General features: G+C 38.0%; 1 protein-coding gene across 1 annotated transcript in view; it reads right to left on the bottom strand.

Annotated features, from left to right (window-relative positions):
• Positions 1–21505: 21505 nt before the first annotated feature.
• Positions 21506–27956, bottom strand: part of LOC110962199 (G patch domain-containing protein 8-like) — a 102543-nt gene continuing 96092 nt past the window's right edge. The window contains exon 6 of the mRNA XM_051959695.1: positions 21506–25327. The gene's annotated coding sequence lies outside the window, so the exon portion shown is untranslated. The remainder of the gene's footprint in view (positions 25328–27956) is intronic.

The following is a 27956-nucleotide window of genomic DNA, read 5'->3' as shown; positions in this document are numbered from 1 at the left end:
TTACCAAAGGTCATCTATACTTTTATCTCCAGCAGGTTGTTGGTATTATTGCCTCACACTTTATTCTGCATCTTTATTCTATTTCAGAAAACTAAACATTCAAAGACTGCAGAAGGAACAAAACACTGATGCTGGTTTTCAACTTGAAAAGCAACTAAATTACAGAAAACCTGCAAGTTTTAGTCCTGATTTAAGATTTTACTGCTTGATTTTAAAGCCTTGAAGGATCAGATACTTGTCTAAATCTGTGATCCGTTAATTGCAAATATTAAAAGACAACACATTCAATATTCAAGCTGTAACAGAAATAGAGTCGGATTTTTTGCTTTTTTACTGGTTTTCTGGTTTGTTTTGGGAAAATATCGGCTTTATCAGACACTTTTAAATGTTAGAACCTTTGTTAGCATTCAAATTGCTTGTGCTGGTTCAGGAAAATGACTTATTTGGGTTCAAATATGATCCTTAGTTACCGTGGTGACAAGTCATCTAATAATACAGGGGGTCCTCGGTTTATGACCTACTGCATGTTGAATCGGTTACATGGAACTAGTTGGCGAGTGGAGTGGATGAATACGTCGTCACACGGCTTTGTTTCCATTCTCTGGTTGTACTCCACCTTGGACTGTGCTTCATTCACTAACTTTTTGTCCTTCATTATGACTCCCAGCGTAAGTCAGACTCTTCTGATGCTTGAAAAAAAGGAAAGTCTTCTGGAAGCGAAATTAGACAGAATAAAACACTCAAGTTGTAAAAAAAAAAAAAAGCATGATGATTCATACGTGCATGAAAGTCGTTGGTATTCATGACTTTTCCGATGAACTGATCAGTGCCGTGATGCATGGAACAGCTTTGTTTACATTTTCACCGGAGTTCCGACTTACGGCTAAAACTGACTTGTAGCGAATGAACTCCGACATAAGGACCCCCGTCACTGCTTGGCTGATGAGGAGCAACAGTAAAGCAGTAAAAACTGCAAATACAGCCGATGGGTCAGTGATTGAGTTCAGGATTTGTTTGTGCGACGACACAGTGGACAAAAACTCAGTTACTGCAGCTTAAAAAAAAAACATTAGCAGGTTGTAAGTTTTACTCTGAAGCATGAATATTCAACTAAGAATCTATTAATTCTCTAAACTCCAAGCAGTTTCTGTTTTTTTATATAATTCAATTTCAAATATCTTAAACTATGTCCTTTTCATGCTTATCTACTGTGTTTTCTGTGCAAACACTGCCTGCAGTTCAACACAATGGTTACATTTTTGTCACATAACAAACAAGCGTTTGGCTCATAACCTAATTAAGAACGTAGTTTAGTTAAATGTGAACATAGTTTCATGGAAATGTAGAATTTTCTATCACTTTGTTGACGGAACTTTGATCTCAAAAGACGCTACACAAATAAGGTTGTTTATGTTTTGACGGATACGTTTTCCAAAAACTACTTAAGTTTCATTTTCTGTCACTTTTGGGTTCAGTTTAGAAAAATATCAGCTTTGTTACGCAATTTTACACGTTAAATGTTTGGTTAAGGTTAGACACCACCTTTCACGACGTGTCTGAAGCTTCTCCTCCATTTTCTTGGTTACCATGGCGACATGCCATCTAATATCTGATTTGTTGAAAGTAGTAAAATCAACGGCAAAGATAAGCTTATTAAAAATGGAACTGTGACACATTACAAACATAAATCAGCAAAAAAACACAACTTAAAACACCATAAAGAAGCAGTTTAGCTTTTACAGGAACGTCATTTTGTGTTTAATTAGAAATTTGCCATCATGAAACTTTTACACAAACAAAATTGTCGATTAATAATGAAATATGTTTTGAAAGCAAACATTTTGTGATTTGATTTAGGAAAATATCACTTTTACTGACAAGTTTACCTGTTAGAAACCTGGTTGAGGCTCAGAAAAGAGCTGAAATTGAGGTAAAATGTGATTATTTCACTACGTGTTTAAAGTTTCTCCTCCATTTTCTGGGTTACCATGGCAACAAGTTATCTGACATCTGATTGGTTGGTTGAAAAAGATTGAAGCAGTAAAATAAATTAGAGAAATTAGAAGACGTTTTTAACATAATCTGGTAAAATATCAGTTTCTTTCGAAACCTAATTAAAATGCAGCTGAGTTGTTTATTGATGTAATTTTGTGTTTAATTGGAAATTCTCCATCACAGAACTTTAGAACTTTGTTTTTGACAGATGCTACACGAACAAAATTACAAATGAATAATAAGTTATGTTTTAAAAACAAACATTTTATGGTTTGATTTAGGAAAATATGACTTGTTTGGCACTTTCACGTGTTAGATGGTGGGTCAGAGATGAGCTGAAATTGAGGTAAAACATGATTTTCTCACTACGTTTGAAATTTCTCCTCCATTTTCTTGGTTGCCATGGTGACAAGTTCCATCTAGTATCTGACTGGTTGAAAGCAGTAAAATAAACGGCAGAAACAAGTTGATGAAAAACTTATTTGTGACACATTACAAAGATAAATGGGCCAAAAAATGCCTGAAAAACATAACTATGATGCAGGTTAGTTGTCTATTAATGTAATTCTACGACTAATTAGAGATTTTTTGTGTATGTCTGTTTTCTAAGCAGCTCCTCAGATGGAGTTTCAGTCTGAATATTGATGGTTTTGGGTTCCTCTACTGTATTTCTCGTGTTTGACCTCCTGCTCTCAGAACCGGACCGGCCTTCGGTGTCGACTCGCTGGGCGTTTTCTAAAGTGGCCGGAGCCACTCAGACTTCCTGATTGCTGCTATTTGCTCGGCCATGGCAGCCGGCGAGGGGCTCGTTGTGTGTGCAGGAAGACGAGTGCAGCAATTTGGAGTAAGCACAAGCGTGTGTCTTCAAATGTGTGCAGGCGGTTCAAGCAGCAATTTGCAGTAAGCAACAGTGTGCGTGTCCACAGTGTGCTGGAGAGTCGACAGCTCCGGCAGCTTTTCGAGTGGCTACTTTGATGTCTGACCCACTTTGGCTGTTGCTGAGTATAAAGCTATTTATTTAGTTTCCAGAGTGTGTGTGTGTGTGTGTGTGTGTGTGTGTGTGTGTGTGTGTGTGTGTGTGTGTGTGTGTGTGTGTGTGTGTGTGTGTGTGTGTGTGTGTGAGTGTGTGAGTGAAGCTATTTATCCTGGACGGGAGAGTTTGTGCTGTCGGTGCTGCTGGACTTCCAGCGTCTCCTCCTCCTCCTCTCTGTTTCCTCCTGATGTGATGTGTTATCCTCTTCATGCCTCGTCGTCCTCTGTCCCTCCGTCTTCCTCGTTCCATTAATTCCCTCTGATACGGCGGTTAAATCACATGTTACCAGCAGCAGATCTGAACACCCGAAAACTGTCGGTTTGGTGCAAAATCAACACATTAGCGGCTGTGAGTTATGAATATTTAGTACATTTAAAAACTCTGTGCAGTATCAAGTTTTCTACATACTCTAGAATATCTGCAAATCATTATTTTTGTACTCAAAAATCTGTGCAATATCCATAAAAATCTGTGCAATTTATATCAAATCTGTGCAATTTGAGGTTTTCTACATACACTAGAATCTGCAATATTGTTATTTATTACTTAGCTACAAATCCGTGCAATATTAATTTCTATGCATACACTAGAATCTGTGCAAAACCTGGATTTTATTACTTACATGCAAATATGTAGTGTTGATACTACTTTGTCAGTATTCTCAGTCATAAAAGAATTAGTGCAACATAACTGATAAGTGTTAGACAATCTGAACTGGACTTAAAGTCTTATAGTATAGAATAGAGATAAAACAGGATTCCTTTCATTGTCATTGTACAGTAGGCAACGAAAGTAATCAATCCTGTTGGCGATCAGACGTCATTTTATCACTCAATATAATTAAAATGGGTCTAAAATGACTCAAAATTTGTCTGGAGCAACAAAACTTGTCCATAATGAGTTGGAAATTTGTCCAAATTGACTTGAAAATTGGCTGCATGAGTGAACACAAGAGTTTTTGTGCATGTCCAAAATGATTTAAAACTTGCACAAATTGGCCTGAAAACTCTAACATGTCTGAGTCATGAACAAAACTCACCAAATTTTCTGCTGTAAGAGTGAACGCAAAAGACTTAATGCACTCAAACTTATCAAAAATGACCTGAAAAACTGTCCAAAATGAGGCAAAATGTGTCCAAAATGAATGAAAGTATGCTCACAATACCTCAAAATTTGTCCAAAATGACAAAAAAATTGGTCCAAATTGTCCAAAATGAGTTGGAAATTAGCCTAAAATGACTTAAAATGTGATCAAAAATTATTCAAAATTTGTCAAAAATGCATGTGAAATTTCTAAAATATCTGAACCACGAACAAAACTCACCAAATGTTCTGCTGTTAGAGTGAACACAAGAGTCTTCATGCACTGCCAGCATCTGAGGAACTGAACTCCCAGTGGATTATTATTGATGCTAATGTCCCCACAACAATAGGAGAATCCTCAGTGTTAGCATGTTGTGCAGCTAATGTGGCTAACATGATCTGTGATGGTCAGAGCTCTGTATAAACTGGAACACTGAGGGACATTCAGAGATGGTGGGTTTCTGTGTTTTCATGTTAGCATCTGTTAGCTTCTCTCCAGCTCTCTGTGCTCATTAAACTGCATTTTAGTCCAGCTGAACAACAATAAAGCTGCTCTCATTTATACATGTTTCTGTTTCTGTTGTCAGACGGCAGAACGAGGGTGAAACAGAGACTGAAACTTATCCAGACGACACGTTAACCAGCAGTCGCTTCATGTACAAGCTGCTGCTAAATTCGCGAAAATACTGATTTTATAATGACGTCTGACAAACTCACCAAACACAGGAGTTAAAATCAACAACTGGGCTGAGAATTCAAAGATATTTAATTTAAAATGGTCCTCAGAGAGAAAGTTAGAGAACAGAAAGTCCTGGTTTAACACATTTAAACATAAACAGAGAGAGTTTTCTTCCTGAAGGGGGTGGGGCCAGCAGCAGCTCAGCTACATTTAAAGCTGCAGACACTGAACAGCCCGTTAAGAACAGAACCAGGAGTTAAACGGTGAAACGGTCCATCTTTGTGGTGTTTGAGCTGAAACACACATTCACACCCAGACACATTCTGGGGACTTTGTGAATTTATTATTTTGAGGGCCTCAACTTGGGACCTTTAAAGAAAACATGTTTTTCAGACCCTCCTGCAGGTTTTTTTTTTTTTTTTTGAGGTTCAAACAGTAAAACTTATTTCCTTCACTGACTTCCGTCCGCAAGCCGAACATCCTTTGCTTTTTATCAGAATCTACTTCGTTTTTTTCACCATAAAGAATCCGTTGCAGCTCCACAGTTCAACCCTCGGTGGCCCTCGGGGCTCAAAGCGGCACTCAGGCGTGAACGACTGTACGACGACTCGATGAATAAAATGAATAAAGCGACCGGCGTAATGACTCAGGTGAGGCTGAGCTGCACTCGAGTAGTCGGAGAGTTTTATGACCAAACAGGCAAACTGGACTGCAGGAATAATTCAGCTTTGACCTATTAAACAGGGAAGAGATGGAAGGACTTTATATTACAGAGCAGTGCATGCAAATTTTTTAAAAAAAGAAATTACAAAATAAAATGATTGTCTTGCAGTGACTTTTAAAGCTTTCCATCTGTTGCAACTCAGAACAAACAAAAAAAATTCTGAATAGTGCACTGCAAAATATTTTTTTCAAATTTTACACAGAGTTTACTGTTTTTAAAAAAAAAACAATTTACTGGTAATTCACAGACTTATCTTATTTCATGTATTTTATTTATTACAAATTGAACATCACACGTGATTAGTTCAGCAGCAGGAGCAACCGTTGGAAAACTGATTTCTGTTTTTACATTTTCTAGCTATATCCACATACCACCTTGAAAAATTATTTTAAAGAAAACTGGTTTGTCAGCAGGTTTTGGGGTTTAGAAGGTTAACGATCTCAGAGAAGATGTGAATTTTTGTCATTTTGGCACCAATTATTCATCTACTTTTACTAAATTTCACTCAGAAAAGTGAAATTCTAATACGTGAGAAATGCAGAAACTAAACAACTATGATAAGTTACTAAAAATACAAAAAAGTACGCTTAAATAGGATTAAAATAGAAAATGAATACTAGCAATGATACCGAGGTAGTAAAGCATATATATATGTAAAGCTATTGGACAGCTACGTTAATGCATAGAGATGTTTAAATATAAACCACATTTTTCATTATATCTATAAATTTCTCCCCTCTAGTTTTGCTTATATTAAAAGTTTGGATTTAAACCAGACTTCCCGTAGCTGCTAGAAAACTTCGTGTCCGTGGATCCTGTCCGTTACCGGCTGCTGCGTTTGCTGCTGCATTGTTGTATTCTACATTAGACTGAGCAGTGTTCGCGTTATTGTGTCCACCCCCTGCAGCAGCTCCCCCGTTGTTCACCTCTTTTCAGGCTGTAATTGCAGAGCCTCACTTTGCTCTCCACTGTGTAAAAAAACCTCCCATTTCCTCGGCGTTTGCTCGCTGTGCCGTTTTACGGCCTCAGGAATTATGCATAAACTTCTCTCAGAACTTTCTGCAGAAGTTTGTGCTTCATCAGCGGGAATCCGGACCGGACACCGAGTCCCTGAACGCTGGGCACTCATAAAAACTCTGTTTTACTGTGCAGCTGTAATAATCACACAGCAAATATATAGTTTCTATGAATTATTTACACCTAATACTGTTTATTAACCTTCAAATGTGTTTTCTGTCTCCACTTTCTCACTTTATTTAGCTGTTAAAATGTCCACATGATCTTCTTTGATGATTTCACACTAAATTTAATTCTGTAGAATGATCTGACTGCACCTCATTATCATTCTCCTATTTAATTTAATATTAATTAGAAAAAACAGGTATTTCTGCCATAGGCCTAGTGTATGATCCAAATCCTCTGCAGAACTTTCTATTTTCAGAATTATACCCAAAGTCAACATCCGGTCAGTCAGACTATTCTACTAACAACCTGTAATTCTATAAAAATCCATTTTATTCAACAGTAGATACATTAAAAAGTCAATAAATGCTGCATTATGAAATAGGAACCCCTTAAAATGCATAAAATCAGTCATTTTGAAACTATATTTTCACGCTTATGTGATTATTACGTTTATTTTATACTTTTATTGCTTCGTGCACTTCAGTATTTCATAGCTGTGTTTTATTGCAGCTTCTCTTGTTATTTACACCTAATGCCATTTATTAACCCTCAAACATGCTTGCTGTTCTATTCCTTTTACTTTCTTGCATCTTGTTTAGCTGTTAAAACATTCGCAACATGATTTTTTTGTGATTTTAGACTGAATTCATTCTAAAACTCCTTTTTTTCAGCTCCACCTGTCCTCCCACTTCCTCCCTGAGTCTATTTTCTCCATCGCCGCCAACTCTCGCCTTGTAGCCACTTAAATTCTGACCGACATTGTCACGGCGTTGTCATGACGACGGCAGGAGAAGTTTAAGCGTCGCTAATTGTTGCACAGATATGTATTTTCATGTTTGTTCTGTTTCTGATGTCACTCTTCAGAGATGAAGTGAGAAGCTCCAGTCTCAGCCAGCACGAATCAATCGCTAATGAGCCGTGAAATTCTTTTATTCCTTCTCTGGCATTTGGTAAATTCCTTTCTTTCTTTTCAAAGATGTTTTTTTTTTAAAATTGAGCTGCTGCTGCTGCTGTAATCTCTGCATTTTTCAGCACTTGACCTGACGTGTTTTCATAAAATGTCAGCTGCTTTTAAGTTATTGTGGAAGATTATTAATGAAGATTCTGGGAAATTACGTACAGAAGTGATCAAAGGTTTGAATTTTATTATTTGAAACAGTCTAGCCCGTTGCGCTTCAGTGTCCCGCCCGCGGAACACTTTGAGATCTGCATAAGCATTTCCTTAAATGTCTGAAGCTGCAAACGCGATTATACAAACACTATACGCCAATGGAAAGCTTAGATTTTCATGAATCCGCCGGTATAAACCACTTTCAGATGTGATTACCACAGCGGGTAATATAAACACATTTGTCCGACAAACAACGAATATCCATCCATCCGTTCTCTATACACGGCTTTAACATACACAGCACGACTCACATTTCCGGGTTCATTATTACACACAGATGAAAATATTCCACAAAAAACGGCCATAATCCAACCTTGGACATCCAGACGACACAAGCCAGTAAACTATTTTGTCCAAAACATGTCTTGAAGTCGGTATATACTCCACGAATCGGTCGTTTTCGAGGAAATGCATCTCGCGATGTGCGTCCAATATTCCCTGTATTTCTCGTCATATTTTTATTTACAAATAAAATATTAGTGATTTTTTGTACTGAAAATGGCTGGACTTGACTGCAGCTTAAAGGGTTAAACAACCATGTGAATCAGTCCTTATCAACCTGTCATCATGAGATTACTCCTGAACATGTGGATCAGTGAAGATCTTCTCCACCTCGAGGTTCTCAACAGGCCGTTATCATTTGATTATTGATTATCAAAGTAACATCAATAATGTCTGTTTCTGTCCAAAAACCTAAGTAATCTGGGAGTGTACACTTAACGAGGTAGAGAAACTTTAACCCATCTTAATCTATCTTGAGGGCTGCACAGTGGTCCCTGGTTCACGTCCCGGCTTTCCTAGGATCTTTCTGCATGGAGTTTGCATGGAGCATGGAGCGCCCATGAGCACTACCGAAAAAGTTGACGTAAAGCTCTATTTTTGTACTGCTTTGTTAAGAAAAAGCACAAGAAACGTCAGCCAAAATGGACTTCCAAGTGTGTCAGAACTACCATCGAGACTGCGAGGCCGCTGTCAACCGGATGGTCAATATGGAGATGTTTGCTTCTCCTTGTGCATGCGTGGGTTTTCTTCTCCCACAGTCCAAAAATATGCTGAGGTTAATTGGTTACTCTAAATTGTCCGTAGGTGTGAATGTGAGTGTGATTGTGTGTCTGTATATGTAGCCCTGTGACAGACTGGTGACCTGTCCAGGGTGTCCCCTGCCTTCACCTGAGTCAGCTGGGATAGACTCCAGCACCCCCCCATGACCCTAGTGAGGATAAAGAGGTGTATAGAGAATGGATGGATGGATGAATCTATCTTGACTTGTTCTAGGAGCTTTGGTGTCTAAATTTAACCCAGCAGTGGCTAATCTTAACCACATAGTTTTTGGAATCTACACATATCCAGTTTCGATGCCTAAACTTCACCAACTAGTTTTAGTGCCTAAACAAGAAGCTTTTTTTTTTTGCATTAATCAAACCAAGTATCTTCTGTACCTAAGCATCAGGAAATAATTTGTTGATGAACTTAGCCAAGTCATTTTGGCGACTAAACATAACTAAATAGTTTTAGTGCCCTAAACTTTACCAAGTAGTTTTGGCATTCAGATTTGTTCTACTAGCTTTGATGGCTAAACTCTATCAGGTATTATTCAGTACTTTAACTGAACCAAGTAGATTTTATTCCTAAATCTACCAAGTAGTTTTGGGACCTTAATACTGTATAACCAAGTAATTTTGGTGCCTCCATTTTTCCAAGTAGTTTCTGTCCCAAATCTTAACTAAGTAGTTTTGGAGTGTACACTTAACCAGGTGGTAATAATACTTAAACTTAACCAGCTGGTTTGGGATCTTTACATGTTCTAGGAGCCTTGGTGTCTAAACTTAACCCAGCAGTGTCAGTGCCTCGAATTATCCAGTTGTTTTGGTGCTTAAACTTAAATAAAGCTGAAAGTAAACACGATAAAAACAGTCAAACTAAGACTTGAGTGGAACAATAAAAACCAGATTTGCTAGAATTTAGACAGAACTTGAATTCTTGTCTCCTGACTGAAAATCTTCTGAATTACACTCCACGAGCCTCTCCAACCTCCAAATCAGGACCTTTGTTACTTATTTTTAAGGACAAAATTGGGGCTCCAGCTCTGATAATTAAGGTGGTAATGACCTACTGATGCTATTCAAAGATAGCTGCGATCCATGCCGGTCCATAGGTATCAAAACAATCTGTGGTTATGAAATGGACGATCCTGTGGGTCGCGCGTAGCTTTGAATATTGCTGCTGCAAGAAATTTCATGAAGGATTTAATGGTTTCCTGTGCAAAAGGAGGTAAAGGAAGCACTTTTACTTGACCAGCTTTTATCAGTTAGCAACCGCACCAAGCTGAACCACAACCACAGATGTGCAGAAGCTTTGCTAGTGTAGCAACATTTAAGCTAGTAATCTTCTTCTCCATTGTGCTGAATTGGTGCAGAATGGTCTGACTGTACCTCAGTATCATTCTACTACATGGAGTAAAATAACTGAGTAGAATGCTTTATTGTAAGATTCAAATCTTTGGCAATACATGTGTTTTTGGGGTGCTGTTTTGAGGTTGTTGTTTTTGTTTCCTGGAGTGAAGTTAATTGTAAAAAATGTTAACATGCAGATAGCGGAAGGCAGCGTGACATAAGTAGCAGAAATGACAGAATTATATCCGGTCAGTAAGACTAGTCTACTAACAACCCATAAATCAATTAAAAATCCATTTTATTCAGCATTAAATACATTCAAATGGTAAATAAATGTGGTATTATGCAATAAAATCCCCCTGAAATAAATATAACTAGTCTTTTAAAAATGTCCTTTCAAAATAAGAGCCTGTTGCCTCATGCATTTATTTCAGGATTCACTTTGCAGGAATATTTATTTATTTATTTACATATGCATTTATTTATTTAGTGAATATTAAATAAAATGACATGTCTGTAGGAGGTGTCAGACTGGTGCTCTTTTCATTCGAAGAAGATATCTTAGTAGAATAAGGTCAATTTAGCTTAATTTATACAATACTTTCTAAACTAATTGCTTTACAAGTGACTGATTTAGAGACTAATGCACAGCAGAAAACAGGGATAAAATAAAAAATATATGCTGAGTTGTCAAGATTACAAAAGACAAAACAATCAAAAATAATGGAACAAATTAGTGATTTTATTAAAAGGTAATAACAATGATAAAAAAAAAACAGTGCAAAAATCCGGACTGAATTGATTTTAATTAAAAAATGTCGATATTTTCAGCTCCTCTCACCAAAGAGAAGAAACTGAGAATCAGAGTTTCTTTTGCGGGTTTCAAGTTTGTCTGGTCTAAGGCCAGCAGCACCTGATAATCTGATCCATTAATTTAAAATCAATAGTGGAAAGACTTGAAAACACGCCCAGACCTCCAACGTGAAGTCATTTCCAGACAGATACGGTCTTATTTATATATTACATATCTGTTGAATGATCCAAATCACTTTTCTGTCTTTAATTTCAGTTATTTTCTCCGAGGTTAATACATCTCTCAGCTGAAAGAGGAAAAACCAGCCTGACATCCACCCGGCTTGTTTCAGGCACTTCCTCAGTCAAACGGTTTTGGTCGATCAGAGCCAAATCAAGATCCCGCCAGTGATTTCTCTCTTTTTTGGGCCTTGGCTCGATGTTAAATCAATGGCAGAAAGTCTGAATCCGAGCCAGAGTCGGTGAAACTGAGAAGAAAGTAGGTGGTCGAGGAGATCGGAAAGTCTTCTGCTGGGTTTTAGACACAATTATTGTTGTGAGAAAAGATGTTCAGACTCACAGACAGACAGGCTGTGATTACAGATGATGAATTATTTTGCATGAAGAGTCTTAAAAGCACAGTGGAGAGGCGTTCAATCCCACATTTAATCGTGGAAGAAGCACTGTGTTTTTAGTTTTTTACAGAAGCTGATCAATAAAAATGTTTGTTTCATAGGGGATCTTCTATACCTGCTCTGCTCTGTTCTTCCTTACCCATAAAACCCTCTCTTTATATTAATAATCAAGTGGTTCTTAATACACTCAAGATTTGGTATCCATTTAGATGGCACTTTGAATTTGCATCTGCGTCTCCTTTGGGCCCTCTAAATAACAACCATTTATTTCCTCCATCTCTTTCGGATTCAACATTTTCAGTATGGTGTGATAAGGGTATTACACAACTTAAGCACCTATATATAGATGGTGTCTTTGTTAGGTTTGCCGATTTATCATCTCGCTACAATCTGCCTGTTTCTCGTCTGTTTCACTATTTCCAAGTTCGTAATTTTGTTACTAAATGTTTCCCCAATTTCCCCTCTTTACCTCTGAAACAGCGGTGGGAAACCATGCTGTCCTTTACTCCTCACCACAGAGGTAACATTTCGTTAGCCTAATAGCATAATTGCCTAGGCAACTATGCTATTAGATTAACGATTTCTAAGTTGTATGATTTTATTCTGGCACTCAGCAGCACTCAAATGTTAAAGTCAAGTGTACATGGGAAAGAGAACTGGGGGTACAAATAAACGATGAGTCCTGGAAACAGGCTTTCGTGAGGGTACGATCTACCACCTCTTGTGCTCATCTCGGACTTATTCAATTTAAGGTATTATACAGGGTGCATTTCTCTAAATCCAGATTGTCTGAACTGTATCCTGAAGTGGAAGACAAGTGTGATAAATGCAAAGGCTCTCCTTGTCATCTTAGCCACATGTTTTTTCTTTGTCCTGATGTAAAAAGTTTTTGGACGGGTTATTTTACTACTATGTCAACTGTCCTTGAGGTAAACCTCCAACCATGTCCTTTGATTGCTATATTTGGAATACCTGACCCTGTGTTAGCACTTAACTCTACACAAAAGGAAATTATTGCTTTTACATTCCTACTAGCTAGACTTTTACTATTGTTGCATTGGAAGTCTGCTAAATATCCTTCTTTTTCCCGATGGCTTAAAGATGTCATGTTTTTTTTAAAACTTGAGAAAATCAAATACACATTGAGAGGATGTACAGCCAAGTTTTACCAGAAATGGCAATCCTTTATTTCATATTTCACTAATTTAGAGGTACTACCAGGCGTAAACTAACCGTGACGTCACCCGTTGATTTCAACGCCGAGAAAATGAAGCCCGGATTTTGCTACTTCCTGGTCGCCGTTTTGGATTTTTTGGAGCCAGTGACGTAAAAAGCGTCATCAAACAGACTGGACCGGAGAGCAACTAGGGGCAGGATTGGCTGAGGACTCTCTTATCCCGCCCACATTTTACCGCAGAGGCTTCTGTTGCTGTCTATCAAGTATAGCCACGCCCCCTGGCTCCGCCAACTTTAACGATTTATTTAAAATTCAGTATTGATTTATTTTAAGATCGGCCACCTGATCTCTCATTTTGACCATGAAAACTAACGGGAAAAAATCCTGAGCTGTAGAAAATCAGTCTATCAAATTTTATTTTTTCCAAAAATGAATTGGGGTCTACGGAGAAAAAGCTTTTTGGAGCCAACCCTAGCGGACGGCGGGATATTGCAAGTTTTTGACACTTCCGGGTGGACTTCAATTCTGGAGCCAGATGCTACGTCCACTATATATACAGTCTATGGGTACTACCTGCCTATGACTGTTGTTCCCTTTTTATATTGCATTAAAAAATGTTTGTTTCTTGGTCACTTTGCACAAATTGTTGGACAAGTTTGCATGAATTCTGAAAATTTTATTGAGCCAGAAATTTTTTTTATAGAATTTGGTCAATAAAAATGGTTCTTTTTGGTGAATTGGCAATTCTGTCTCTGAGCTCCTTGGGCAGTTCCTTCCACCTCATGATTCTCATTTGCTCTGACATGCACTGTGAGCTGTAAGGTCTTATATAGACAGGTGTGTGCCTTTCCTAATCAAGTCCAATCAGTTTAATTAAACACAGCTGGACTCCAATAAAGAAGCAGAACCATCTCCAGGAGGATCAGAAGAAAGGGACAGCATGTGAGTTAAATATGAATGTTGCTGCAAAGGGTCTGAATACTTCTGACCATGTGATATTTCAGTTTTTCTTTTTTAATTAATTTGCAAAAATTTCTACATTTCTGTTGTTTTCTGTCAAGATGGGGTGCTGAGTGTACATTAATGAGAAATAAAATGACCTTTTTTGATTTTGGCAAATGGCTGCAATGACAGAGAGAGAGAAACATTTCAAGGGGTCTGAATACTTTCTGTGCCCAGTGTAACTCATCAAAATGGGGTTTGAAACTTACATAAAGGAGCAAATTAGCTTTACAGGATCCTTAACCCTCATCTCTGCTGTATTGTCTGCTCACAGTCGTGTTTCTGTAAAGTTGTTGAGGCTGAAACAGACAGAAACTCTCTGATTACAGATAATGAATCATTTTGCTTGAAGAGCCTCAGAAGTTCCTGAACAATCTTTCATTTTTTCACCCCCCAAAAAACGAGAGCATCAACAAAAAGAAACTCCAATCAGTCATCACAAACGAGCAGAGAAGTGTGGAAGGCTGCAGAAGTTTCCCGTCCTCAGCAGTAAAGCCCTGACAGATGCACCGACTCCACCGGAGGTTTGATGCTTCTCTGGCAGCCGTGACCCATTTCTGCACAGCGATCAAGAAAGCTCAGAACAAATGTTATCGCTTTGTGTTGCCTCCCTGCGGTTTTGCCTCTCAGCCTCCACTTCCTGCCAGAGGAAGCGTCGGCCATTACCCGCCGACCCGAGTGTGTCGGAGCTGAAAGGCCTCCAGGAGTTAATGCAGAATGTTTACCTGGAAAACGGTGAGGAAAATACGTCCAAATGGCTCTCAGTCGGAGAGATTAGAAGAGTGGAGCATGAAAACCTGCAAAACTAAAGATGGCATATTAAAGATCCAACAGAGAAAAGTCTAAAAAAATGTCTAGAAGTCGTTTTATCTGAGCTGAAGACTGAAAAGTTCCTCATCAGTGCTTGATTTTAGTCCATTTAGATTAAAAAACATCTTGTTTATGCCATATATTGTCATAATTAAGCATAGAAACCGTCTTTTACTGCTTAAAAAAAGTGCATCTGAATTAAATTTACACAAAACTGGACAGCTGCTGAGTTAATATCAGAAACCTTTAATTTTGCAGTTTTTGAACTAAAATATTGAAATGTTTGAATTATCAACTAGAACCAACAGTGGCTCTGTTTATCGCCTCCAAAAAGACACTGAAAATATAAATTCATTGAAGCTTTTCACCCCATAAATGCAACATAAAGTTAGCCTTTATTCTTTAAAATAAAAAAGTAAAACCAAAAATAAATCTGTAATTTTACACTTTTTACTTTCAATTTTACAATAAAAAATTTAAAATGCAAATACTCTGAATTTACACATTGTAAAATAATGATATAAACTCATAACTGTGTCCATAAAATTCTTATATTTTAAAGAAAAAATATTTTTTCTTTAAAAGACAAGAATATAAAAAGAGTTTTTTGGTACCTTTGGAACTTTATTCTTGTAAATGTTTCTGTTGTATTTATTGGTTAAAACAGTTAAAATCAAGTCCAATGCTGTGCATATAATTTAAAAATTAGATACAATTTGTAATAATTAACAGAAAGAGCATTAGTTCTGTAATTGTATTCAAATTTGCGTGTTAAATTAGAAATATGTTGTCTAATAATTACTGAAGTTTTTAGAGCAAACATATTGAATTATTGTGTTTATAGCATCTATCTGCACTGATGACCTGCTTTAATCACAATATACCTTATTTTATATGCTGAATATTATTTTATTTTTAATATATTAGGTCACGTTATTGTTTTTATACATATACATATGTTCATTAAACTATAAAAATACAAAAAAATAACTTGATCTCGTTAAATTCAGACAAAAAACTGCAACCATGAAAGGTTTCTGTATTTTTATGAGGCGTTTTTAAATGACATGTCCCTAATGAATCAGAACATGTAGAGAAGCAAAGAACTTCTTCAATAAATATTTTAGAGAAAGTAAAAGTGAAATCATTTTCCCCAGTTTTAAACAATAAACTACATCAATCCAGTAAATTCTCTTTATTTTCCACAGCCTGGTTCTCTGGTTTTCTGTCAGTCTAAAGACACAAACCGTGTGGAAACGGCGGTAAGCTCCGAGTCCAGGACAAAACGATTATAAAGTTCCATGTTTCCTGCAGATTTTCACCCAGCAGGAAGAAAAAAACACTTTAAAACAAGGTGAGCTTCGGTTTTACCTCTGAATGACAGAAGGGAGCTCTGACGGCGTTTAAATGTCATCTAACGTGTCAGATTCTCCGTTTCTGTCGGGTTTCATCATGCAGCAGACAGAAAGCTGCACTAAATGATAAACGCTCATTAAAAACCGGAATAATGAGGCGAAGTTTAGATTATTTTCCTGCTGAAAGTGATGAGCAGCTTTTAGAGGAAGCTGATTAAACTGGAGACTTGTTAGGTCCAGTTTTATGTGTTTATTTGTTGTTGTTTTCTTTGAATTAATCAGATTTTAGATAAAAAAAAATAGAGCTTAAATGAACTACCTCATGCTTTCAAAGAGGTTCTCACACAAACAATAAATCTTTTTGTCTTTCTTGTCTTTGAATTTGAAACAGCTGAGTTTCACTTTTCAGTTGTGTCATGAAGTGCAGAATGTTTTGTTTTTACAGAATATGATTCATAAAAACAGCTCTTTACATGTGATATGTAGAATAAATTGATTTTGATGAAATATCTTGTAAATAAGTGTAATAAGTGTAAATCTTTCACGTCACGCAAGATGCATTCAAAGACCATCAGAAAAGCTGCAATTCCAGTGATTCTTTCTGCTTTTGCTGTTTCTGGCTGATACATTTTGTATTTCTATATTTTCTTTATTATTTATTATTTTCTTTATTTGTATTTTTGTATTTGTATTTCTAAGATGACAAGCTTTACTTTATTTACTTTACTTTGAAAGCTTCCAGATTTGAAGGAATTTTAAAGTAAAAGCAGTAATTGATCTTCTAAACAGTAGGTCCAAGCTTTTATGGAATATTTTCATGCACATTTTGTACTATTACATTAAATAATTCAATGAAAACAGCTAAATTATAAACAACATCTCTAATTTTTATAAACATTTGTAACCTTCTGCAGCCAGGTTCTTAAATCTGCTGGGATGAAACTAGATGAGTGCAGCTGATGGCAGCAACAGAAATACTGAAACCTTAAACCTCATATTACAATTATTGGTGCACACTTAAAAATCAAGTTTGTTTGTTTATCTTTTTTTTAAGAACCCAAAATGACACCTTTAATCAACCAGAAATACAACAATAGTGAACATTTTTAATTTTTAAAGCAAAAATTAAAGAAATTCTACTTTTTTCTGTCTCTGTAACTGCATTATTCTACACATTTCTGAGTCCACAGTGAGAGAAAAACATTAACAAAATAAAAACTTTTCCACAGCTTTAAACCCTGTGCTGTTTGATACCAGCTTCTCTTAAATGCTTGAGTTTTAGTTGGAGATCATTAGGCACCACAGAAGTCTTTGTCATGGTGCCCGTTGTTGTTAAACTCCCACAATGCTCTCTGCTTTAACATGAACTGTGGTCTGAGTGACGCCTCCTCTGGTCTCTACAGGATTAAACAGGAAGAGGAACTACAAAAAGCCAGGAACTACAGCTGATCTATATTACTTAAACTAGAGATGTCCAATCAAATTGTTTGCCTTTGATTCAGTTTGAGTCATTTAATGTTTAATGTCTAGATAGTAGCCACATCATAATGTTTCAGATACATACAGCTGGGTGTCGTCTGCGTAACAGAGGAGGTGATCGGCAAAACGGTTGTGAAAGATTAGTTACAATAAAAACATAAATACATGTAAACTGTTCTACATTCTTACACGTGTTGCTTTTAAGACGTGGTGATGCATCTTCTATTCAAACAACTATAATACCTAACCCTACTATACAGCTATAACTACCATAGTATTTAAAATTCCTTGCTCAGTCGCTGAAAATGGAAAATTGTACTTCAATGCTGTAGTATTATCAAGCATAAAGTAATTTTTAAAAAATCACAAACTGAGTGTACTGGGTATTTATTCTGTACTGACATTAATGCTTTAAACCAAACTGAAATGATGGAGATTCCACTAATAGTTGTTTTACCAGCCTCTATAATAGTCAGTCTTAGCTTTATTTATTGTTTCTGCTCTGGTCAGAGGTCATTAAGCACCAGACAAGTCTTTGTCATGGTGCCCCTTTAATAGCTAAACTCCCACAATGCTCTCTGATTCAGAACTGCCTGCCTCCTTTGGTCACTGGAGAATTTCTGGATGATCTTCGTTATGTTTATTCTTACTTATTCAAACACCGACTAGCTGCTTTTAGCTTTAAACTGCACTTTACACGTTTAATTCTCAAACAGGCGCTGCATTAAATTAGCTAAACACAACGGCAGAATCTACGATACACAACGTAAATGAATTTGGTTTCAACTATGATATAATAAGGAGCTTACAGTGTGTTCTGCTACGATTTTTTCTGCCCTCTCTTCCAGGACATTAAACATTTGTCAGAGTTCAGAGGGCTGATCAGATTTATAGGTTTGACCCACTTGGTCTCAGGTTTAAAGATTCCTTCTTCAGACGTTTCAGCTCCAGAAAAATCCACTTTTGTTTGTCCGTTTTGGGTCATTTTTCTGTTTGGACCCAGAAGCTCCCGACAACCTTCAGGTTTCTGCACAGATTCAGACTCCAGCTGATGTTTCTGTTCGGTTAAAGTTGTTTTTTTTCTTTCATCTGAACAGAAATGATGGGACGGAAAGCTGTGATTTTGAAGGCCATGTTTCTTTATCTAAAAGTGGGAATTCTAGCTGCTGTTTGGAGAATGGTGTGTTGAAGTGTTTGTAGCTTCAGCTCAGAGGTCGGTTCATATCTGTACTCAAATCTTTAGCTACTACAACATTTAAACTTCTAAGGTCAGCTTGTTTCTGAACGTCTTTTTCAACATTTAAACTGTCTGAGGCTGGTTGTGTTTGCGGCCTTCACCTCCAAAATGTCTGGCACTTCTTCTTCCTCGTCTTTTTACCAGGCAGCTCCGTCTCTGTTCAAACCGGCCTGGTGAGTTGATGTTTAGATTCAGACGGATGTGAAGCTGCCTGAGGACACCAGTCTGCTGGAAATATCACCTGGATTTATTTATTAATCAGCACCTCTAATCTCTATCAATAATTCTGTCCTGGATCTATCTGAACTTCTCTGCATATTAAACAGGAATTAAATCATAAAGGACACACAAGCCTTTTAATTTCAACATTTCTTTTTATTTTTTTTGCCTGGATGGAGGAAATCTGTGCGTAATGTTAGTTTAATCATCAGCACAATTAGCTTAATTAGCTCAAGCATTTTTATTTATTAAATGGTCAGAATTACATAAATGCACAGATTTCTGTGAAATTAATTTATACAGATGCTTTGTTTTCAATATGCAGTGTAATATATTTATATATATGTATATGTTAAAATATATTTACTGGAAAAAAAGGCCCAACCTGTAAATAATGTTTACATTAAAAATCTGTATATTTTTAGTAAATAATAATTAGTGCTTTTGTAATAATTAACCATAGAATTACACATTTTTTGTAATAAAAACGCAGCAGATTCTTATAGATTTTTGTTATTTTAATTTTATTAATTATAATTTTCTTCTTTTAGCTTTGAACTGCATTTTACAAGTTTATTATTTACAGAAATAAATTCTAGAAATGCACGAAACTAAATTAGCAAAAAAAATGACAAGAGATGCTAGCTTTTTGTTTCTGTCTGTGATCAGTTTGTGTCTTGTTGTGGTCATTTAGTCTTTTTGTTGTCATTTTATGGCCTTTTTTTTCTTTCTAATTTGTCTCTTCTGACCAGAACCACCACAGTGAATGCATAGTCCTGACAGTGAAGCATGGAGCTGTTTTAATACTCTTGGTGGTCATTTTGTGTGTCTTTGTCGTCATTTTACGTCTCTTTTTTTCTTTTATTTGTCTCTTCTGACCAGAACCACCACAGTGAATGCATAGTCCTGACAGTGAAACACAGAGTGTGATGATTTGGGGTTGCAAGAGGTCAAAAGGTGTTGATGACATTTGTAGAAGCTCCCTGAATGTCTGAGGATAAACTTGACCAGATGAAGAAGAGAAATATTCCTCCAGGGGAACATCCAAGGAACACAAAACACCAACCGCCAGCTGCTTCTAGCTTTAAACTGCACTTTAAATCTTTATTATTTACGGAACTAAACTAGTAAAATGACAAAATCCACAATGCACAACATAAATTAAACAATTTTCAGTGTGCTTCTCCACATTTTGCCTTTCCTTCGAGCGCCTCTGATACATAAATCTCGATCAAACTTATTTCAGTTTGAAAGTATTCTACATTTTCCAACACACTTTGTTTCTGGAGGAGCCTGAAGAGAGCCACAGCGCCTCATTAACGGACAAGTTTCAGAGAAGAGCGTCTGTCTTTTCGCTGCTGCGGAAATGAAAAACAAACCGCCGCCGAGGTTTTCTTAACACAGCTCCTGTGGTCGGAGCAGAGGAAGCTGAGCGTAATGCACTGCTGGGAGTCTATTAACTCGTTCACCGTAAAGTGGCCGGCCCAGTCCAGACATCCATCAACCTTTGTGGAGGCTCAAACCGTACGAAGCTGAGTTCAGGGCCCAGAGATCTCACACACACACACACACACACACAGACACACACACACACACACACTCTGAAACTAATTCCATACAGTCGAGTTTTAATGTCACAAGGTTTTTTCTTTTTTGTTGGTTTTTAAAGGTCACCAAAGTAAATTACCGAGAACCGTTGATTTGGTAACAAAGTGAACTGGACTCAACACACTGCGTTTGTTACGGCACACACACGCACACACACACACACACACACACACACACACACACACACACACTGTGTTTTTCTATCCTTGTGGGGACCTACCATTGACTCCCATTCATACCTAACCCTTACCCTAACCCTAACCCTAACCAAAACAATGCCTAACCCTAAAGAAACGTTTTTGCACTTTTACTTTTTTCAGTAACAACAACATGGCCAAGAAAACACTGTTTAAACTAGTGGGGACCAAAATGAGGTCCCCACAAATGACATGTTTTTTGGTTTTCCTATACTTGTGGGGACATTTGGTCCCCACAAGTATAGCCAGAACCTGAGCACACGCACGCACGTACACACAGACACACACACACACAGACACACACACACACACACACACAAACACACACACACACACACACACACACACACACACACACACACACAGCCTCAGGTGTTGAACATGTTGAGTTTTGATGCTATTTTACTCATTGAACATGATGGTCCCAGCTGTCGACGTTCCTCCTGGACACACACACGCTCACACACACACACACGCTCACACATACACACACGCTCACACACACGTCTGATCATCCGAGGCATCTTCTTGCAGACTTTAAATCACCTATTTTCAGTCTGTAAAGTGTTTAAAATATTCTCCGAATGCTCATTCCGCCTTTTTCGCTTTATTATTTCACACGCAGGGGAAATTACAGCGGCAAAAAGTATCGATTCGCAGATGTGTTTGCTGATAATGGAGGTTTTTTGTGTGCGAAGCAAGTCAGAAGAAAAAGACACAGACAACACAGCTCTGATATCAAGTCTACCGATTTATTTCCATTTTCAGAATAATTTGTTTTTCTCAATGGATTTACTAGATCTATCATATTAGCGGGGATAATATCTGTGGATATGAGTTTGGCTGAAATTAGATTACACAAAAAAGTCAGCTAAATATTAGTTTATCAGATCTCAAGACATTTCTCTGACAAAAACAGGGTGAAACTGCTCTCTGAAGGAACTCAAACGTGGCCTTTTAAGCCCCAGCGATTGATGACCGGAACAAACATACAACAGATTAACAAGGAGACGGATATTCAGTGGCTGTGGGGTCCGTTTACTAGCTAAAATAGCATCAGAGTACATGATACAAAAACTGTGCCTCATTCAACTGAGGGGTTCTCTACAAAAATACATCTAAGAACAGCTTTATTCTCCTCTAATGCAATCAGTTCATCACATTAATAAATAAAACCTACGTTCATGGAGAACATATGGTTTCTAACCCCTCGTGGTGCATGGCTACAGGGAGAGAACACACTCGCTGTACGAGCACTGTCACACTGGCTAAATATAATCCTGATGTTTTACGCTCGGAGCTGCAAGAAGAAGTTGTGGGTTTTTGTGAAAGCAAACTGCAGGTACAAGAGGAGTGAGAACCCCTGTGCAGTGTCACGTGATTCAAAACTGCATAAATTTGCAGAAATATCAATGTTTTTAGGCTGAACAGTGGAGTGCTAGCTCTTAGCAACAACCAAAAACTGACGCTTCAGACGGAATATACTGAAAAATTGGACCTCAGAGTAGAAACTCAAAGCAGCAAAAGTAAATCAAGTGAAAACTCGAGTCAAAACTGTGATTTCCAGTCAGTCTAACTGCATGAACATGATTCTAAAACGAGCTGTGAATGGCAGAACAATCAGTTTTGGACCTATGGACTGTGACTATGTCTGCATCATGGCTCCACATGGGAAATAATTGAACACAGGAAGTGAATAAATCTGACTGTCAGACTTCACAAAGATAGAAAAAGAAACAACTGAAGACATCCAACCAAACTGACCAGGACTACCACAGTGAATGCATCGTCCTGACAGTGAAGCATGGAGGTGGAAGTATGATGATACGAGGCTGCATGAGTGCAAAACATGATCCAGGAAGATCAGTGAACAGCAGTAATCAGGAGGTCTAGAAGGAACCACAGTGCCCCTAATCATGGCTGCAAGTATCGAAGGAGCTATAGCACCACTAATCAGTAATTATCTGTGTTTTAAATATAGTAAATCTAAGCTGTTGGTTTTTAATTTTACATCACAGCAAACAGATTAGAAGTACTGCGATTACTGACACTTTTACTGCACAGGGGTGTACTCACTTCTGGATACTGAACATCACCACTGGTTCCATAGCATCACCATTGACTCTATAGTGTCACCATTGACTCTATACTGTTACCATTGACTCTATAGTGTCACCACTGGTTCCATAGTGTCACCATTGACTCTACAGGGTCACCATTGGCCCTACAGCATCACCATTGGCTCCATAGTGTCACCATTGACTCTATAGTGTCACCACTGGTTCCATAGTGTCACCATTGACTCTACAGGGTCACCATTGGCTCTACAGCGTCACTATTGGCTGTATAGTGTCACCATTGACTCTATAGTGTCACCACTGGTTCCATAGTGTCACCATTGACTCTACAGGGTCACCATTGGCCCTACAGCATCACCATTGGCTCCATAGTGTCACCATTGACTCTATAGTGTCACCACTGGTTCCATAGTGTCACCATTGACTCTACAGGGTCACCATTGGCTCTACAGCGTCACTATTGGCTCTATAGTGTCACCATTGGTTCCATAGTGTCACCATTGGTTCTTCAGTGTCACCATTGGTTCTAAAGTGTCACCATTAGTTCTACAGTGTCACCATGGTGACATGTCCAACACACCGTAGAACATCTGCAAAAGAAGCATCAGTTTGTTCCTGATAACCTCCATGAAGCCGGCAGAGTGGGCGAGGCTGCAGAATAATCAGTGTGTGTCCAGGATCGATAGATTTTCATCCTAAAGATTTTACTCAGAGTAACAACACTGATCCGCCCACACACACACAAAAAAACAGTAAGCCAAAAAAATGATTTTTGAAATTGAATTTTAATGCACATAGTTATTTGTTTCTGTTTGTTTGCTGTCTGAAACCGCAGTAATCTATAGTGACTGAGACAGATCGGCGCTGCCAGGGATGGCCCAAAGCAATCGCAGCCAGATGTTCGACTTCAGAGGGAGCGTCAGAGAAGAACAATGTGTGGGAGTGACTCTGCTCCTCGCTCATCGTTTCTGCTGCCGATCACACCTCCGAAGTCTGAGCGTCGCCCTCTCCGGGTTTACAGAGATGCACTCGCATTCTCTTAATTGTGATGGATTTTCACTCCCACACTTTGTGACACAAAGTAGAAATAATTAAAACCGAAGCAAGCAAGAGGCCGGATCCTCCTTCATAACCCTTTAAAGGAAAAACCCACCCTGAGGAACTGCTCAGGTGGAATTCAGAAGCTTCCTGCATTTCAATGAAACAAAGCACTCGAGTTATTTTGTCAATGAGTGGAACATCAGCTGTCAGACCGCCTGATGAACGGGGAGCTGATCAGGAGTGTCGCTCCAGAATTAGAGGACATTTTATGGCCCACCATCAAATTTCAAATAATCCATGTACAAAATACCAGGTACCATGTAGTAAATAGTTTTAGGGATGCGGTGCTGCTACTTCAGCCTCCAGCTTCTAGTCGTATGATGAGCAACCAGCTGCAGATTTTATTCAAACGCCCAACAAACTGCCTCAGAGGCAGCTCCCCGAGACCTGGAGACAAATTTTAATGTGCAAAATCGGTGGAGTTTTTCTTTAATTTTAAATTTAATCTAATTTCAGAACTGGAGGACATTTAACATCCCGCTCATCAAAATTCAAATAATCCAAAATACTAAAACATGCAGTTGTTGTGTAAATGATCTTGTTCTGAGACCAAATCCAAAAAACTAGGAGAAAAGATTGATTGAAAATATATATTTTTTAAAATACCAAATAAGTCTGGAGTTCCCCCTAAAGTCACATTTTTCTCTTGTCACTGATGACCAAACTGAATCTCAAATAAAACAGTTGAAATTAAATTAAAACAGTTTTTAATCAACATTATATTTTAAATAATAATAATAATTTGTGGAACGTGTCTCACAACATGTTAACATAACCTGTTGATGACGTTTTTGTCATTATGTGTTGTGTTTGTATCATTTTCTATCTCGTTTCTGTCATCTCGTGTCTTGTCTCTATCCTTTGTGTCACATTTATATCATTTTCTGTGTTGTTTTGGTCATTTTCTGTCTTGTTTTTGCCATTGTGTTTCTCATTTCTGTCATTTTGTGTCTTGTCTCTATCCTTTGTGTCATGTTTATATCATTTTCTGTCTTGTTTTTGTCATTTTCTGTATTGTTTTTGTCATTTTTTTTGTCATGTTTTTGTCATTTTGTGTCTTGGTTTAGTCATTTTGTGTGTTGTTTTTGTTGATTTGTTCTTGTTTTTGTCATTTTCTGTCCTATTTTTGTTGTTATCTGTCTTGTTTATGTCATTTTTTGTCCTGTTTCTGTCGTTTTGTGTCTTGTTTCTGGTCAGCAGTAACAGCTAGCTAAATATCTAGCTGCTACTGCTGAGAAAAGCTAACATTAGCGTGGATTAGCAACCCTGTTACTGTGATTAGAGTAGGGATAGCAAACAACAAATAAAACATGGACTAAAAATGCTACCATTGATGTGGAAGCTGAGCCAATCAAGCCTTTGATAGTTTATTACCTATTATTGATGAATATGGAGCAGAAAGTTATCCTCCAGTTCTGGAGCGATGCAGGAAGTGGTTGTTTGACAGTCAAATCCTCACATCTGGTCTCTTGTGTTTGGTGTGAGTCACTAAACGTAAAGTTTTCCACCACTTTGGGGTATTTTTGGAGCAGCGGCAGCCGAGTGAGACGGCAGAAAATCAACAGTCTAAAACGTCAAATGTAAAGGTCAGCCGCTGGAGTCGGTTCATCACAACCAAAGAGCAAAGGCTTATTTCTAAACTTAACATTTTGCTCTGACGTTCAGCCGTCACACGCTGAAGACACCAAATTAAAAACGGAACCCGGCGTCAGGCGTGTGCAGAGTTCTGTAGGATGAGGCTGGATGTGAAGTAACTACGAGCTGCTTCACTTCTTACTGAGCAGTTTACATTCACAACAACAGATAAATGCACTTTAAAACACCTCCTCCTGACCAATCAATTCTCCAATTTTAAATCCCGCAGAGCTCCGTGCACAGATATTACTCTGGGAGAACATTTCAAGATGCAATTTCAAAGCCAATTAATTGTTCTATTGGCCTTAAATATCAATAAAATCCTAAAACAGACACTAAAGTCATGACTTTATAAGACTTGCAGCGAAGTTATCTTTGCACTGGAGTGAACAAATTTACTTATTTACTCTACTGTTGTCACTCATCTGGACTGATTTGAAGATTCTGCTCCATATCTGCCACTTTATGTCATGGTCGTGTTTACATTTCTGCCCCAGGTAGATATTCCATTAAAAGTCAGCCATTTCCAGCTCGAACAGTCTTTTACCACATTAACAATGTCCAGACTGCATTTATCATTCATTTAATGTTACCATCATTGGAAAAAATGTTTTTCTTTCAAAAAAAAAGGGCATTTCTAAGCAATCCCAAACTTTTGAACGGTAGCGTACATAATTGTGTTCCTCTTTCTGGTTGTTTTGGTAGATATTGTTTGTTTTGTGTCGCATTTGAGATATTTTGTGTCTCATTTTTGTCATTTTGCGTCACTCTGGTTGTTTTGTCTGGTTGTCTCTGGAGAGACCTGAAAATGGCAGTCCACCAACGTTCACCATCCAACCTGACAGAACTGGAGAGGATCTGCAAGGAAGAATGGCAGAGGATCCCCAAATCCAGGTGTGAAAAACTTGTTGCGTCATTCCCAAAAAGACTCATGGCTGTACTAGCTGAAAAGGGTGCTTCTACTCAATACTGAGCACAGGGTCTGAATACTTATGACCATGTGATATTTCAGTTTTCCTTTTTTAATAAATTTGCAAAAACTTCTACATTTCTGTTTTTTGTTTGGGTTTTTTTGGGCTGCACAGTGGAGTAGTGGTTAGCACTTTCACTTTGCAGCAAGAAGATCCCTGGTTTGAGTCCCGGCCTGGGCCTGGGATCTTTCTGCATGGAGTTTGCATGTTCTCCCTGTGCATGCGTGGGTTTTCTCCGGGTACTCCGGCTTCCTCCCACAGTCCAAAAATATGCTGAGGTTAATTGGTTACTCTAAATTGTCCGTAGGTGTGAATGTGAGTGTGATTGTGTGTCTGTATATGTAGTCCTGTGACAGACTGGCGACCTGTCCAGGGTGTCCCCTGCCTTCACCCGAGTCAGCTGGGATAGACTCCAGCACCCCTAGTGAGGATAAAGCGGTGTATAGAGAATGGATGGATGGATTTCTGTTTTTTTCTGTCAAGATGGGGTGCTGAGTGTGCATTAATGAGAAATAAAATGAACTTTTTTGATTTTGGCAAATGGCTGCAATGACACAGAGAGTGAAACATTTCAAGGGGTCTGAATACTTTCCGTACCCACTGTATTTTTAAAAAAAAGGCACCTCCCACTAGAATTGGATCAGCCAATCAGGTTGCTTAATGTCAAGATCGGCAAAAAACAGCTGCAACTGGCAATATTTCCATTTTCTTTTGATTATTTTATTGATTAATTAATTGTTCGGTCTATAAAATGGGGCAAAATGTTGATCAGTGCATTTCCTGAACCTCAAGTTGACAAATGTCTTATTTTGCCCAGAAAAAAAAGGTTTTCATATTTAAAAAGCTGTACTTAGAGATTTTAGATTACTCAGCCCAATAGTTGACAAAGTTTCATTTACTGAAGAGTCAAATCCATATCCTTTTATTTAATGTTAAATTTCTCATTCTGTTCTGGACAGTAAAAGCCAAACCCCTGATCACTGGAGCAGCAGGTTTTGTTAGCATTCAGCTAACTGCAGCCGCCTGATGCTGCATTCACATCATGCAGGAACAGAAAATTTCCCATTATTCCTACTGGCTAGTGTTCACACATCCATTATCTCTGCCCACTTATACTCGCACACCCCGAACGTGTCGTCTTCTTTTGCTATTCTCTCCTCGTCGCGCTGCAGCGTCGTATTTAACACGACTCACAATGGGCATTCCTTTGAAACTCTCGCAGCAGAAGACATCTTTTATTACTATCACCATACTTTCTTTCTTTCTGTCGAACTGGTGCCGACTTACGATGCAAATCAACTGCAGATGGTGCAGTTCTGGGGATGCGGCGCTGTTAATTCAGCCTCCAGCTTCTAGTCGTATGATGAGCAACCAGCTGCATGTGCTCACATTTTATT

Source organism: Acanthochromis polyacanthus, chromosome 15 (assembly GCF_021347895.1).
Source record: "Acanthochromis polyacanthus isolate Apoly-LR-REF ecotype Palm Island chromosome 15, KAUST_Apoly_ChrSc, whole genome shotgun sequence".
Classification (NCBI taxonomy): Eukaryota; Metazoa; Chordata; class Actinopteri; family Pomacentridae; genus Acanthochromis; species Acanthochromis polyacanthus.
This window is presented reverse-complemented; position numbering and strand designations above follow the sequence as displayed.